The sequence below is a fragment of the Podarcis muralis genome, chromosome 7, assembly GCF_964188315.1.
Source record: "Podarcis muralis chromosome 7, rPodMur119.hap1.1, whole genome shotgun sequence".
Taxonomy (NCBI): domain Eukaryota; kingdom Metazoa; phylum Chordata; class Lepidosauria; order Squamata; family Lacertidae; genus Podarcis; species Podarcis muralis.
This window is the reverse complement of record NC_135661.1, coordinates 82,557,071-82,573,126: the sequence shown is the minus strand read 5'-3', so window position 1 is coordinate 82,573,126 and position 16,056 is coordinate 82,557,071. Positions and strand designations below refer to the sequence as shown.

Here is a 16,056-nt window from a genome sequence, read left to right as displayed (position 1 = left end):
GTTTATTGAGATTTTCAGTTAAACAGAAAACAAACCAAAACAAACAGTCAGAAACTAAAACAAACACTTTTAACAATCATTCTTTGGTACCATCATCTTATTTACATTGCGTTAGATCACGCCTCGACTTCCTTCCTATCCCGTTGCGGTTTTCTTGGTATACTTCTACTCTTACAGTTTCTGTTCCAATTATGTACACATCACAAGGTTTATGTTAAACCTACTGTAGTTTTTAAATTTCTACAATTACTTTCAATATATGTCACAAATTTACTCCATTCTTCAATAAACTTTGTACCTTCTTGGTGTCTAATTTTATGTGTCATTCTTGCTAATTCTGCGTATTCAAATAATTTTACTTGCCAATCCATAAGCGTAGGGATCTCTGCTGATTTCCATTTTTGAGCTATCAATACCCTGGCCGCCACCGTTGCATATTGAAACAATCTCTGATCTTCCTTTTTAATTTCGTCACCTATTATTCCTAACAAAAATGCTTCCGGTTTTTTTGAAAAAGTATATCTGAAAATTTTCTTTAATTCGTTATATATAAGCTCCCAATTTTTTTTCATTTCCTCACAAACCCACCACATATGGTAAAGGTCCCCACCCTTCTGCTTACATTTCCAGCATGCTTTGTTTCCAGTTTTATACATTTTCCCCAATTTTACCAGTGTGATGTACCATAGCACTCCCCTATTTGTGAGCTTCAGCTACCAGTATTCAGACTCATGCTGCCTCTGATTCTGGATGTAGTATTACAGAGCTTCCAGGCCTTTGTACTCTTGAGATTTGGCTGCCTCTTAACTCAGGGATGGGGAAACCTGTGGCCTTCCAGATATTGGGGGACAGCCACTCCCACCTTCCCTGGCTGTTGGCCATGCTGTTTGGGATTGGTGGGAGTTGGGTCCAAAAGTATCTGATGTTCACAGGCATACCCTCCAACACTTTGAAGCCAAAATCCAGGACGCCAGATTCAACTTTTTTATCGCAACAGTTTGGGGTACTGTGATCTCATGCAATTTCACTTTTTTTCCCGGGCGGAAATTGAGCGAGGTCACAGCAAGCAAAACGGCCACCATTCTCTCATGATTAAAAATAAATAGGATGTCTCTTTCTTCTGGGACACTTGTGGGGTATACACAGGTCCCTCATCACTGCCTCAGTTAATATGAATTAGGGTGTAATCCTAAGGATATATACCTGGATATAAGCTCCATTGAACTCAATGGTGCTTGCTTCTGAGTACACACATGGAAGACTGTACTGTAAATCCAATTAAGTAAAACACAGCTCATTAGATTGTTTCCTTTAGGGCAAGTCTGCAATTCATCTTTTAAAATTGACTTAGGAGTTCAAGCATCAGACACACCCACTTGATGGATCCTTCAATGGAAACATAAATCATGCTAATAAAATCCCAAACAGTTCTTATAATCTTAGAATCGTCCATTGTCTTTAAGCAAATTACCTTTCCTGAGGCTTGTCACTGCATCGCAATTGCTTGCAGATTTGGCCCAGTCGGATTTGAATACTGTTACATGCTCTCCCCACTTTCCTGAGATGTGAGATCTTGTGAGAAAACACTACTTGGGTTTGGCTTCCTATGGAGGAGAGACAAGTGGAGATGGATGCTGTTTTTGTAATATTTGATTCATTTAGAAATCTATGGTAGCGACTACTACAATGAACGAGAGAGCCTCGTCTGGCTGGAGAAGTAGGGGAGAGCTTAAGGAGGTTTTGAATAGGGTGGCCAGGAGACAAAGAGGGCATGTTCACTAGTCATGTAGAAGAGAGAGTTCCAGCAGGTATATAGTGCATGACGAACTGCACTGGATAAAATTATATCTTCTATGTGACAATTAAAGGTGAAGGAGCCCCATCCATATCACTATTAAAGGTGCAGGAACCCTGTTCATTTTTTGGCATCTGTCGACTCTAGCTTTGACTGTTTGGCCAGCAAAGGAGAATGCTTTACAGGTGACTGGGAGAACTGATCCTGATGGATACTAGCATGGCTTGCTTACTTGCAAATTAACAATCCAGTACAGTGGTAAAGGTACCCCTGCCCGTACGGGCCAGTCGTGACCGACTCTAGGGTTGCGCACTCATCTCGCTCTAGAGGCCGGGAGCCGGCGCTGTCCGGAGACACTTCCGGGTCACATGGCCAGCGTGACGAAGCTGCACTGGCGAGCCAGCACCAGCGCCGCACACAGAAACGCCGTTTACCTTCCCGCTAGGTAAGCGGTCCCTATTTATCTACTTGCACTTAGGGGTGCTTTCGAACTGCTAGGTGGGCAGGAGTACAGTGGTACCTCGGGTTAAGTACTTAATTCGTTCCGGAGGTCCATTCTTAATGGGGCCTCCTGCTGCTGCTGCGCCGCCAGAGCACGATTTCTGTTCTCACCCTGAAGAAAAGTTCTTAACCCGAGGTACTATTTCTGGGTTAGCGGAGTCTGTAACCTGAAGCGTATGTAACCTGAAGTGTATGTAACCCGAGGTACCACTGTACAACCGCATTTAACTTGTGCATTTTCAAATTACCTAGTTGGAGGCTGGTGGGCTGAAATCAAACAATTTAAATGCTGGAAGGTGGAGAGCTTAAAAGCTCTTTTGGCAAAGGGTTTTCCCAGTGCGGAAGGAGCTTTTAAGCTCTTTGCCTTGCTTGCCAGACTCTGGGATGCTCTTGCAGGAACTTGCATGACCCTGCAAGATCTCGTGGGAGCATCCCAGAACCTGAAAAGCAAAGCAGAAACCTTAAAAAACTCTTTTTCTTGTTTGCGGGGTGGGGGTGGGGGTACAAGGCCCTCTTAGCACACCAACTCTGGAAAAATAAGGCTGCTTGCTTGGGAGGGGGGCTGTCATTACACCAATCAGGACATTGTTCTGTCTAGCATAGTATTGTGTGTTCTGATTGGCATGACTGTCCCAGGTAGACTTTCCAACCCGCATTGCAGAGATCTATCAGGTGGAGTTGTCAGGAATTGAAATGTCTGAGTATGAAACATAGGTTTTACAACAGTGCTGGGGAACATCCAGTCCCCCCAAGGCAAATTAAGTCCGGCAGGTATCCTAATTAGGCTCACAAGGCAGTTCTCCCCAAACCGTGCCAGCCTGCCCACATACCTGCCATTACCAGGTATGTGTGACACCAGGTGTGGGGCAGGTGAAGACACAACTGCAAAGGAGGTGGCTCTGCTGGAATCATCTGGTTCTGAAGCATGGGCAAGAGAAATGTAAAGGGAAACACTTCTTTTGCTCTTGAAGTTTGAAAACAAACCATGAGGTTTGCAGCACCTGCCGCATATCAGCTGCACATGTTGATTTCAAACACCAAGGGCAAAGGAAGGGTTTTTCAAGCCGGTCTGCAAAGGAAAACACTTCACCTGACACCAGGGCAACATCCAGTGACTGACAGGTAGGGAGCCCCGCCTCCTGCCAAATTGACCCACAGCTGTTGGGCGATATGTCGCTGGACCCAGTTCCTTATCTCTGCTTTATGAATAAGCTGTGTGTGCTCCACTCAGGAGATTAGAGTGTGTTGCAAGTGCAGTGACTGAGGTGTGCCCAGTCAGAGATGAGGATGTGTGTGGAGTGTATTATATGCAGGTGATTCAGTCTGTTTCACCTGCATATATTATATAATCAGGGCCACCTGCTGTTCATAGGATTTCACAATAAGGAAGTGCATACCCTCAAGGATTTTTCCGATGAAAATAGGAATGTCCTAAGGAAAAGCTGTGGGTTAAACCACAGAGCCTAGGACTTGCCAATCAGAAGGTCGGTAGTTCGAATCCCCGCGACGGGGTGAGCCCCGTTGCTTGGTCCCTGCTCCTGCCAACCTAGCAGTTCAAAAGCATGTCAAAGTGCAAGTAGATAAATAGGTACCGCTCTGGCGGGAAGGTAAACGGCCTTTCCGTGCGCTGCTCTGGTTCGCCAGAAGCGGCTTAGTCATGCTGGCCAAATGACCCGGAAGCTGTACCTCGGCCAATAAAGCGAGTTGAGCACCGCAACCCCAGAGTTGTCCACGACTGGACCTAATGGTCCCTTTACCTTTACCTTTACCTTTAAGGAAAAGCAGGGCATTCCAGCATCAAACCAGAAACCAGGACAAGCTTCTCTAAATCAGGGAAATCCCTGGAAAATAGGGACACTTGAGAGGGTCAGGAAGTGCTGATGTTCACTTTGTGTTTGCTTGATGTAATTTATAGGAAAGCTTCCCTGATCAAAGCACCCAGAAATATTTCCCCCTACTAGACTAGACATTACATAGGAGATGTATTCATCAAACTCCAGTCTTGTTTGCTTTTTTTTTTAAAAAAATAACTGAATAACAACCTTGGCGTTTGCAGCATAGGTTGGAGGGACTGCTTAGCAATTTTCCTTTCTGGCATTTTTTTCACTCAGAACCTGCTGCCTCACATTTTAAAGATACAGAATAAACCTTATCTCACCACCACTCTCCAGCTGCTGAGAGAAAAGTAGTGTAGGAAAGAATCATTGTGCATGAACAAATGGTGGAAATGGTTAAGCAGCCCCTCACCTTTCATTTTCACTGCTCCTGAATGCAGCCTCCGAGGTTGCTATTCATAAAATGAATTTTCAGAACAGATTCATGTGTCTCCAAGTGTAATGGCTAGTTGATTCACTCAGGGAGCTTCCAGAGCGTCACTATGTTTTGGTGGTATTCAATCACATCCTGGTGAACTCAGGCTACACAATTAAAGCTGATAATTGGGGCTGTTCCAACAGATTGGACTTTTTCTGATAAGAAAAGTGATTGGAAAATGGCACTGGAAAGTGTGAGACAATGCTTGGTGCGACATCATCTAACCTCCCCGCATAAATGCTTGTGAAATAGCTGGCGTCATCTAATCTCTCCACAAAGAGTAAACAGGAGTGTGATGGGATGATGAGCTGCTTGTGCGTAAAATCCTGGTCCCTCAGAGTTTGGCTAAGCCCGCAAAACTCTGCCGGTAACGGAGCCCCTTGGGCATGGCTCCGTCAGTCGCTAGCAGAATCCGACAGTGGACGCTTACGGAATCTCTTCCAGCATAAAAGTTCCTTAACGGAAACACGTCTTCTGGACTCTCGGCGCGACAGTTTCCGGCGAGGAGTGGGTGTCCCTATAGGAGGTCCTGAAACCTCCCCACTGTTTTCGCTGGAAGTGTCCCTGAGCCATCCCTCCGACTCACTTTCCCTTGGAGCTCCTTCTCTCCCCCTGCTGGTTCCCTCTTCAGCTGCTAAGTCTCTCTCAACCTCTGTGAGCCCTTCCACCTCCTGTCCTTCCGGTGGCAGTTCCCTGACAAGGAGTGTGTACACAGGACACCAGAGAGGACTGGACACTGTAGTGTGCCCTTGAGTGGCACAATCTCATGCTTTGTGCTTGACTTGTTGTGGCACACTTGCCACAGACTTTGGCCACCACTGGGCATATGGCTTGTTCAACGGCAGATTTCCTGATGGATTCTCATGTGACCTGCTCTGGCCTGTGAAATTAAAAATGGTTTTTTGCTGTGTGTTTAATTGTCTTGTAGTACATCCCTGACTTGGCTGGTGCTCAGTAGTGGCGCTAGTGGACAGGCTAAATCACTGCTTGACCTTCTCATGACCCTGTCAGTTCAAATCCCACTTTGAGCTCCAGTCCTGATAATTGACAAAAACGGCAGATGAGGGACTAGTGTAGCCGACGATTCATGAATGGAATAAAATACTTAAATAAAACTCACTTAATTAGAAATATTTGTCGACTTCTTAATCGCAAAGCTCTCTGAGCAGCGTACATGATGGAATTGTTCGCAGAACACGGCTAAAATCCATGGCTGTTAAAAGAAACAAACCCAAATAAACACAAACTATTAATAAAACGCAGATAAAATGAGTAGAACTTCTAATAAAACAAAACAAATATAGATACCGTAACTGAATTTTATGTGTGGGTAGGCTTGCTGAAAAAAACAAAACGGTTTTCTGCAGTCGTCTAAAGTTATAGAGTAAAGGCACCTGCCTAAGGCAAGGAGTTCCAAAAGGCTAACAGATGCAACAAACTCTGATACAGAATGATGAAATGCAGACCTTGACTAAACTAATGAAAACACGTGACAAAGGGAAAGGGGAAGTGTTTCCAGGGAGAAAAGGCATTGCAAGGATTGCAGATAATGCTAGTCATGGAAATGTTTTGTCAGTTCTTGGCTCCGAGTAGGAGTGTGACAAATATCTTATTAATGCTAATCATGCATAGTCCCGACAATGCTTTGTTTATTTAGCAAAAATGATATCCTGCCTTTCAGAGAGAGAGAGAAATCCTCTTAAGACAACAAACAAATATATATAAACTAAGGATGCGTCCAGACTATCACTATTTTGCAGGAGAGAATCAAGCACATATTGGAAATTTAGGTTTGCAAAATTAAAAAGGATTGAAGTGCTCTGTCAATCTAGTGCAATGGAAGAACTTTATGTTATTATTTATTAAATTTGTATACAGTGGTACCTTGGTTTACAAACTTAATCTGTTCTGGAAGTCCGTTCTTAAACCAAAGTGTTCTTAAACCAAGGCGTGGTTTCCCATAGCAGTGGGGGACTTAATTTACAAATGGAACACACTCAACAGGAAGCGAAACATGTTCTTATTCCAAGGCAAAGTTCACAAACCAAAACACCTACTTCCGGGTTTCCAGTGTTCTTAATTCAAGTTGTTCATAAACTAAGCTGTTCTTAAACCAAGGTACCACTGTACTGCCCTTCACCTGAAGATCACAGGGCGGTTCAAAACGTAAAAATAGAAAATAATAACACAAAACGCACAATAGAACAGAAACAAACCAATAATGCCCCCCATCCCACAAACAGATTTCAAAAAACCATAGAACGTTAATAAGCCAAACGCCTGGTTGAAGAGAAACGTTTTTGCCAGCACCTAAAGATGCATAATGAAGGTGCCAGGCAAACATCCCTTGGTAAAGCATTCCACAGACGAGGAGCCACCACCGAAAAGGCCCATTCTTGTGCTGCCACCCTCTGCACCTCTCAGAAGGGGCTCAGATGATGATCTCATGGTCCAGGAAGGATCATATGGAGAGAGGTGGTCCTTAAGGAATTGCAGCCCTGAGCCATTTAAGGCTTTATAGGTCACAACGAGCACTTTGAATTGGGCCCGGAAACTAATTGGCAGCCAGTGCTGTCAGGCCAGGATCGGTGTCATCTGCTCAAACTATCTTGTCCTGGTAAACCACCTGGCCAACTCCTTCAGAGGGAGTGTAACCCCCTCAAGAGCTCGCAACCTCTCATGCATCCGGTCTAGGGAACCACCCACTAAGAGTGCCTCAGTTTTATCTGGATTGAGCTTCAGTTTGTTGGCTCTCATCCAGTCCATTACTCAGGCAAGACATCAACCCAGTACTGCCCCACCTGTAGATGTAAAGGAGAAGTAGAGCTGTGTGTTATCACCGTATTGCTGACCACATACTCTGGATAATCCCACTCAGCAATTTCATATAGATGTTGAACAGTATAGGAGATAAAACTGAACGCTGAGGAACCCCACACTGAAGGATCTACAAGGCCGAAGAGCACTTCTGAAGCATCACCCTCTTGGAATGGCCATCCAAAGAGGACCAGAACCACCACAAAGCTCACCCCCAACTCAGACAGCTGCTCCAGAGGATACCATGGTCGATGAGATCAAAAGCTGCTGAGATGTTGAAGAAATGGAATGGAAGAAATGGAAGAAATGGTGGAATGCTTTGTCCCATGAGACCAGGGCCCTGCAGGATTTAACTTCCTTCTGCAGGGCCTGTAAGACAGAGCTATTCCGCCTGGCTTTCAATTTGAACTTAGCCTGATCTTTTATTCCCCTTCCTTCCTTCCCTCCCCCTCCCCTTTTTATGAAGGGGATCCCGCTCTGGGATCCCACAGCTAATTCCCCCCGGTCTCCTCGCTGGCCCAAATAGGACTAATTTAGCCAGCTAGCCCTGGTGATCATCTAATGTTTATTGGATGGATTTCCCCCCTAAATTGATTTTTGAATTCTGAATTTATTGTTATTCACGTTTTATACTGTATTTTATGCTGTTTTTATGTTGCATCAATTAAGTGTTTTAAATTTGTTGTTAGCCGCCCTGAGCCCAGTTTTCTGAACTGGGAAGGGCAGGGTATAAATAAAAATTATATATATAAAAAATAACAGCGGCACATTTCCCCGTCTCTCTCCCAAAAGAGCTCATCATACAGGCTGACCAAAGCAGTTTCTGTGCCGAAACCCGGCGCAAACCCCAACTGAAATGGATCTAGAAAATCTGTTTCCTCCAAGAGTGCCTAGACTTGGTCCATGACTACCTGCTCAAGAACCTTGCCCAGGAAGGGGAGATTGGCTGGTAGTTACTTAAGTTTCCAAATCCAGGGAGAGTTTCTTGAGGAGTGGTTTTGCCACGGGCTCCTTCAAGCGGACAGGGACCACCCCCTCTTGCAAGGCAATATTCATCACCTCCCTGGCCCAGCCAGCTGTCCCCTCCCTGCTAGTTTGTATCAGCCAAGAGGGGCAAGGGTCCAGAATACAAGTAGTTGCCCTGACAGCTTGTCCACATCCTTGAGCTTTACTAGCTAAAACTCAACCAACACAACAGGAATGGACACCCCTTGAGATTCATCTACCGTTAATAGCGGAGTCAAGATCCCGGTCACAAGCTTCATTCAGCTGGTCCACAGCATACCTGTAAAAAAAATGCAATTAATAATCATGCACCATCTAGTACAACAGTTGCTACAATAGGCCGAGAAGTCACTTAGTGATCTGCTAAGATGCTTAGCGGATGCGGGTAGCGCTGTGGGTTAAACCACAGAGCCTAGGACTTGCTGATCAGAAGGTCGGCAGTTCGAATCCCTGCGACCAGGTGAGCTCCAGTTGCTCCGTCCTTGCTCCTGCCAACCTAGCAGTTCAAAAGCACGTCAAAGTGCAAGTAGATAAATAGGTACCGCTCTGGCGGGAAGGTAAACAGTGTTTCCGTGCGCTGCCCTGGTTCGCCAGAAGTGGCTTAGTCATGCTGGCCACATGACCCAGAAGCTGTATGCTGGCTCCTTTGGCCAATAAAGCAAGATGAGCACTGCAACCCCCAGAGTTGGTCACGACTGGACCCAATGGTCAGCGGTCCCCCTTTAAGATGCTTAGCAACTTTAAAGTGGTTTATGAGGGGGGAAAGTTTGGGAATCAATGTGTTTAAAAAAGATAAAGGAATCACCACATCAGAGCAAAATAGATAGACAGCAACAGTTTTATTTTTTTAAAAAAAGTCACAACACTATTGTGCATGCTTCTTTCATGTGGCGAAGGCTTATTAACTGATTGCCTATCTCACTAGACTGGAATATGTACATTGTTAATTAATATGGGTGGTATGAGTTGGAAATTTAAGCCGCTCCAGCCTACCACAACTGCTTTGTATTTCTTCCCAAGAGATGATGGCCCAGGAAAAGTGATTGCTTTAACCCACATGGTGACACTCTGCATATCATTGTGATGATGCTCTCACAGGCCCGCCAGTTCAGAATAAAAACAAACCTATCTGCTTGGAATTCAAAGGAAGTCAAAGCAGCAGCGGAATCCTTAAGGGGGTGGAGAACTGGAGAGGAACTGCATCCCTAAGATGTAAACAACAAACAGCCTTACGGTGTTGCAAAGACTAACCTGGATGGATTGTGGCATAGTAAGGAGATCCTCTCACCGTTTCATCCTACTCGTGCTGTAAGATGTGCAGAGAAAGCTCTCCTTTGCATTCCACTGTGTGTGGGGTAGTCTCATTAGGTGATGAAGCAAGAAAGAGCCCTCTCTGTAGTGGTGCTTTGCTGACACTTTCCATCATTTTGGTGCCAAGTTTTATTTATTCATTTATCTATTGCATGTACAGTGGTACCTCGGGTTACACACGCTTCAGGTTACATACGCTTCAGGTTACAGACTCCGCTAACCCAGAAATAGTACCTCGGGTTAAGAACTTTGCCTCAGGATGAGAACAGAAAATGTGCTCCGGCGGCACGGCAGCAGCAGGAGGCCCCGTTAGCTAAAGTGGTGCTTCGGGTTAAGAACCGTTTCAGGTTAAGAACGGACCTCCAAAACGAATTAAGTACTTAACCCAAGGTACCACTGTCTATCCCACCTTTTTTCTCTAAGGAACTCAAGGTGGCGAACACTGGTTCTCCCCCTCCTCGTTTAATCCCCAGAACAACCCTGTGAGGTAGGTTAGGCTGAGAGGCAGTGACTGGCCCAAAGGTCATCCAGTGACCTTCATGACCAAGGCAGGGGGGGGGTATTCAAACCCTGGTCTCCAACCACTACTCCACACTGGCTCTTATAAGTAAGAGATTTACTTATTTGCAAAGGCATTTTCATGGTATTGTGTGTGTGTGTGTGTTCTTATTGTTTAAACTGGTTTTCAGTGGTTTGTATTTTTATTTTATGTGACTGCGTTCTGTATTTTGCACCCCATCCTGGCATCCGCTAAAGGACGGGCTATAAATATTCCTCATAAGTAAATAATTCATTGAATAAAACTGTTAGTCACTGAGGTGCCACAAGGACCCTTGACGAATGGAGTTGCCTCTCTGGAATTCATCCCAAAAGTAGTTTGTGACAGAGATTTAGTCGCTCATCTATGAACATAAGCCACTTACACTTCTAGCAGTCAGCCCAAGTCATCGTGAGCACTTCTAATGCTGCAACGAGTACTTTTTCCTAGGCAACCAGAATATGATAAATATTTATGACAAACACTTGTTTTAGTGCCATGACTGTTCAAGCGCTACTGTATTAGTGTTTTACATTTATAGTGTGGATGTGATCAAAGCCAGCTTCTGGGTACAGGCAGCAGATGGTTTGGATGAGGAAAGATCTCGGACTGCCCAGATAACCAGCAGAAAAGGAGGAGCCTGGTCCCTAATGAGTATTTCCTGTGCACAGAGTAAGATCTGCTCAGTCACCCACTGCCAAATAATTATTGCCAGGTAGGCTGTCATTAACTATAGCATAGTCAGGCTGCGGACACACTAACCTGTTTGGAGCAGAAAAATATAGTTCATCTCAATCTGGATCTATTCATGCTCATCTTCAACATGCTGCTTTCAATCAAAATTGATTCTAGATCCTGCCATGCACAAGAGTGGGGTGTGATTAGCTGAAACACATTATAAACCCCTCCCCTTGTAATAGGATTATCCACTCCTCTTCCTCCCTGCACATGGCCCAGGTGAATGATGGAGGAAGCGGTGACTGCAATCTTGGTTATTAGTCCACCCACAACGGAATTAGGCAGGTGTGGTTACACCCCCCCTCCACAATTGCTGGAACCATCTACAAACGGACACAATTTCCTACTTTACAATTGTATGGTTATATGGCACTGCACGGTACTGCAGAACCAACCTGCTTTATTCTCAGATTGAAACCATTCTCAATAAGTGGTTTTTAGCAGGCAAGGAGAAATGCAACGCATCTAGATTGTGTGTGGACTATGTAGAAAAAGCAACTAATTACAGCAGAACAGAATGTTTGCAAAACTAACTTATTTGTCATGCTACTAAGAAAGTAGACATTTGGCCACCATAGTGAAGCCCATTGCCCTGCTGGACACCAGCAAAAAAAGCTCTATAGCACAGGCTTCCATCCAGTAACTATGGCATTTCAGAACATTCCCATCTTGGTCAGCAAACAGTCGTTGCAGTTTGGATCGGGGAATGAAGTGGACCGGACCAAGAGAGAAAAAGATTTAGAGGACCCCCAGTGTGCCAGTGAGAAAGCAAATTGGATTGTGGAGTTTTGTCTTGAAGCAGCTGCAGAGACTGATCCACAACTGGGGTGGCTCCAAAATGATTAAACCTGTGATTTTTCCTGAAGTAGCTGCTTAATCTGCAGGAAAGGAGAACTCTGTGAAAATCCCAAAATGAAAATAACATAGGCCGCTGCCTAATGTGTGTGTGTAGGGGGGGGGAGGGTTGTGTTTGTATTTTTTGGTGGGGAGGCTGTTTACTTTTGCTACAGGGATTTTTCCTGCAAGTTTTAGCAATGGTTTAAAAATGCTGTTGATCTGTGCTTTTTGCAGGTTGTTAAGTGGTGAGAACTGTTTAATGGTTTTAAGAACATGGTGTGTGTGTGTGTTTGTGTTTGAAAGGAACCTTGTGCTGCAGTCGCCCAAGGGGAAAAAGAAATGATTGTGATGATTGTTTGGGTAACTGTGTGTTTGTTTGAAACCCATGAGTGTGCTACAAGGGCACTGTTAAGGAAAAAATCTAGGTGCGAGGCTGCTCAGTCACCCAGCTCGTTGGGCAGAGCCCACGGGTCCCTGCGGAATAAAGGAAGGATTCCAGCCACCAACCGGAGCAAATAGCTGTAGACCAAAGTTTATTGCGCAATAGGTTCAAAGAGCAAATTTGAACCCCGAGGATGGGGTGACAAAGACTTTTAAAACTTTCCCACCATTTCCCAGAATACAGTTCGTACAGCATCATTGCTACATCACTGACATGTCACAAAAGGGGAGGGGTTGACCTTGGCAAACATGTCCAGACAAGTCCTTGGTACAAGATTAGCATAAGCAGACAAAGCAGGGCAAGACTCAGGTATAAGATTAGCATAGACAAATATGTCTTAAGTACCCACCACCCAAAAGTACAATAGAAGTTCCTTTGCATGTCTGGAGCCTGAGGCGAGTCAGGTGATGAGATTTGGCTTCCTTTGGCTAACAATGAGCCCAGCAATTGTCACCTCTGGGAACTTCCTGGAGTCCTTTTTCAAGGGGAAAATGGGAAAGGAGATGATTTTATATTATTTTTTTCAGCTAGGTAACTTCCCTGAGCTGTCAAGTTGAAAGGATACATTCAGGCATAATATTTGTAATATTTAACTTTAAAGATGTGCCCCCCCCCCCAGTAATTTCCGTAACAGGCACAAAAACGGGAAAGAATGAACAAAGGCCTTTGGGCGATACAGCTCTGCCACTGAGGCTTACATCTTGACTTAAACGTGTCGGAAACCCATTATCTTGGGCAGAAGTGACTGGGAGTGTGCACCATGGGGAACAGGGTGGCTTGAAGAGTTCACAAGGGACTGGATATTGCTAAACAGGAATAAGCTGTTGCTGTGTTAAAAAGGTAAAGGTAAAGGTACCCCTGCCCGTACGGGCCGGTCTTGACAGACTCTGGGGTTGTGCGCCCATCTCACTCAAGGGCCGGGGGCCAGCGCTGTCCGCAGACACTTCGGCAAGCCCTAGGCGCTGAGGCTTTTACCCACAGCGCCACCCGTTGCTGTGTTAGGTTGGGATAAAAGTGATGTTGTGTTACGATATGTTTTTGATGATGTGTGTTCTAAATGCCTTTTGTAACTTTTCTGTTACTTTTCCATAGGGGAGCTGTGTGTGGTGCATCTCAGACAGATGTTTGGTTCCTGGGTGGGTGATGTTATGAGTTTGTGGGTAACAGGCACCCATAATTTCTGGGTTTGGTAGATGTTATGATTTAATCGATGCTTGGAGTATTGAAATAGGTTGCCAGGTGCTGGATTTAGCAAAGTGCCAAAATACAGGCCAAACCAGTTTTTCTGTTTGTGCAGGAAATCGCCTGGTGAAGGAACCCTCAAGGAGAACAAAGGAAGGGAATAGGCAGAGTCATTAAGCCAACAAAGACAGGAAGGGAAGCTACCAGCAAAGCTAAAACTGTGTGCCAGCCAGCAGATGGGTTGAGTCTTGCACTGTGCTCTGGGTAGTTAGCAAAAGACTTAGGACAGATGTTTTTTTTGGGGGGGGGGCGAGTTTCAGGATTGGAGTTGGCCTGCTGTAAATGGGAGGAAAAATACTGGTAGCTGCATTTTGTAAATGTTTTGCGAGCTGGAGAAAGCGGGGTCAGAGCACAATGCGGGCTAGCAGTTTGAATCCAACATTGCATCCATGGGAGAAACAGGACCTGCTTGAGGTGTCAAGCTCTGAATTCCTCCACCGTAGGTTCAGGTTGTAAGGTAAAGGTAAAGGTACCCCTGCCCGTACGGGCCAGTCTTGACAGACTCTAGGGTTGTGTGCCCATCTCACTCAAGAGGCCGGGGGCCAGCGCTGTCCGGAGACACTTCTGGGTCACATGGCCAGCGTGACAAAGCTGCATCTGGCGAGCCAGCGCAGGACACGGAAACGCCGTTTACCTTCCCACCAGTAAGCGGTCCCTATTTATCTACTTGCACCTGGGGGTGCTTTCGAACTGCTAGGTTGGCAGGCGCTGGGACCGAGCAGCGGGAGCGCACCCCGCCGTGGGGATTCGAACCGCCGACCTTTCGATCGGCAAGCCCTAGGCGCTGAGGCTTTTACCCACAGCGCCACCCACGTCCCTAGGCTCAGGTTGTATATATGTGTAAATAAACCATATGTCATAAAGACACCATAACAGTTGACTCTGTGCCTCATTTCTGAAGGAAACACAGACCTCGGATAAGCGCCTGGACCCCTGGAATCCCACTATGCTTGGAGGCTGGGGTGGCGTGTAACAGTATGTTTTAACATTTTGATTCTTATGATTGTAAAGCGCTTCCTCTGCCCCAGCCGCAACAAAACATGACTCTCCTGCATCCCTCTCTACAGCCAGACCAGGCACTGTAACCTTCCAATGCTTTGACTTCACCCCCAAAGGCGCACTCCTCCATGGTCTCAAAAGACAGATGGATGCCAGCCAACGTGCTTTGAGGTGCTTTATAGTAAGCATTCTAGAAACTGATGACTATATAGTGCAAAATAAAATATACAGCTGTTGTTAGTCCTCCCCCCCCCCGCCCAGCTGCATTGGCTGCTTATCTGCTTCCAAGTACAGGTCAATGAACCTGCCTTGACCCATAAAGCCTGAAATTGGTTGGGGGGCCAGGTAACCTGGAGGACTCTGGTGGAATCTAAGGTAAAGGGACCCCTGACCATTAGGTCCAGTCGTGGCTGACTCTGGGGTTGCGCTCTCATCTCGCTTTACTGGCGGAGGGAGCCAGCGTACAGCTTCCGGGTCATATGGCCAGCATGACTAAGCCGCTTCTGGCGAGCCAGAGCAGCGCACAGAAACGCCGTTTACCTTCCTGCCAGAGCGGTACCTATTTATCTACTTGCACTTTGACGTGCTTTCGAACTGCTAGGTGGGCAGGAGCAGGGACCGAGCAACGGGAGCTCACCCCGTCGCAGGGATTCGAACCGCCGACCTTCTGATCGGCAAGTCCTAGGCTCTGTGGTTTAACCCACAGCGCCACCTGCGTCCCTCTGGTGGAATCTACACACACATATAAAAAAGGTTGTGAAAATGCTTTTTAAAAAAAATGTTATGAAAAATACATTGAATTTGCCATAGCTCAATGTCGCCATCTAGTTTCACATCTGTATATTGCACTTTACAACACACTTTAAAACAGGCATCCCCAAACTCGGCCCTCCAGCTTTTTGGGGACTACAACTCCCATCATCCCTAGCTAACAGGACCAGTGGTCAGGGATGATGGGAATTGTAGTCCCAAAAACATAGGAGGGCTGAGTTTGAGGATGCATGCTTTAAAAGTTTTATTTGCAGCTGTATAACTAAGTCTTCTGTCCCTCCATATAATCCTTCCCGAGAATCAAGATCTTCGACAGAGGCCTTCCTTGCCTTCCTTCCAGGTATCCAAAAGATGGCAATGTTTAATATGCTATTTTCTATGCCCCCCTCAGTCCTTTGATGGCCACCAACTTGAATGACTTTAAAAGAGAATTAGGCAAATTCATTGAGATAACGCTGTCAGTGGCCACCAACTCTGATGGTTATGTTCTACCCGTAAGGTGATCATTCACTGTTTGCCCTTAGGAGGTTGGCTTAATTTTTTTCTTTTTAATCAGGTCTTTTGGCCCTCATACTTATTTGGGCTGCTGTGAGTTCTGTTGTTTTCTATCACTTGCTTACATTGTTATACTGGATTGAGTGTATACCACTCTGATCTCCTTAGGGAGGTAGAACACGATAAGGATTATTTTATATAAATAAAGATCTAGGGATTTGTAGGCTGAAGAACTGGACTTTACAGATTCTT

General features: G+C 45.5%; 1 long non-coding RNA gene across 1 annotated transcript; it reads right to left on the bottom strand.

The window, feature by feature from the left end:
• Window positions 1-1,477: 1,477 nt before the first annotated feature.
• LOC114602831 (uncharacterized) lies at window positions 1,478-8,715 on the bottom strand. Its single transcript, XR_003707998.2, has 3 exons — window positions 8,653-8,715; window positions 5,730-5,822; window positions 1,478-1,604 (listed from the first exon to the last, which is right to left on the bottom strand). It is a non-coding gene; the product is annotated as an uncharacterized LOC114602831 (long non-coding RNA).
• Window positions 8,716-16,056: the final 7,341 nt, after the last annotated feature.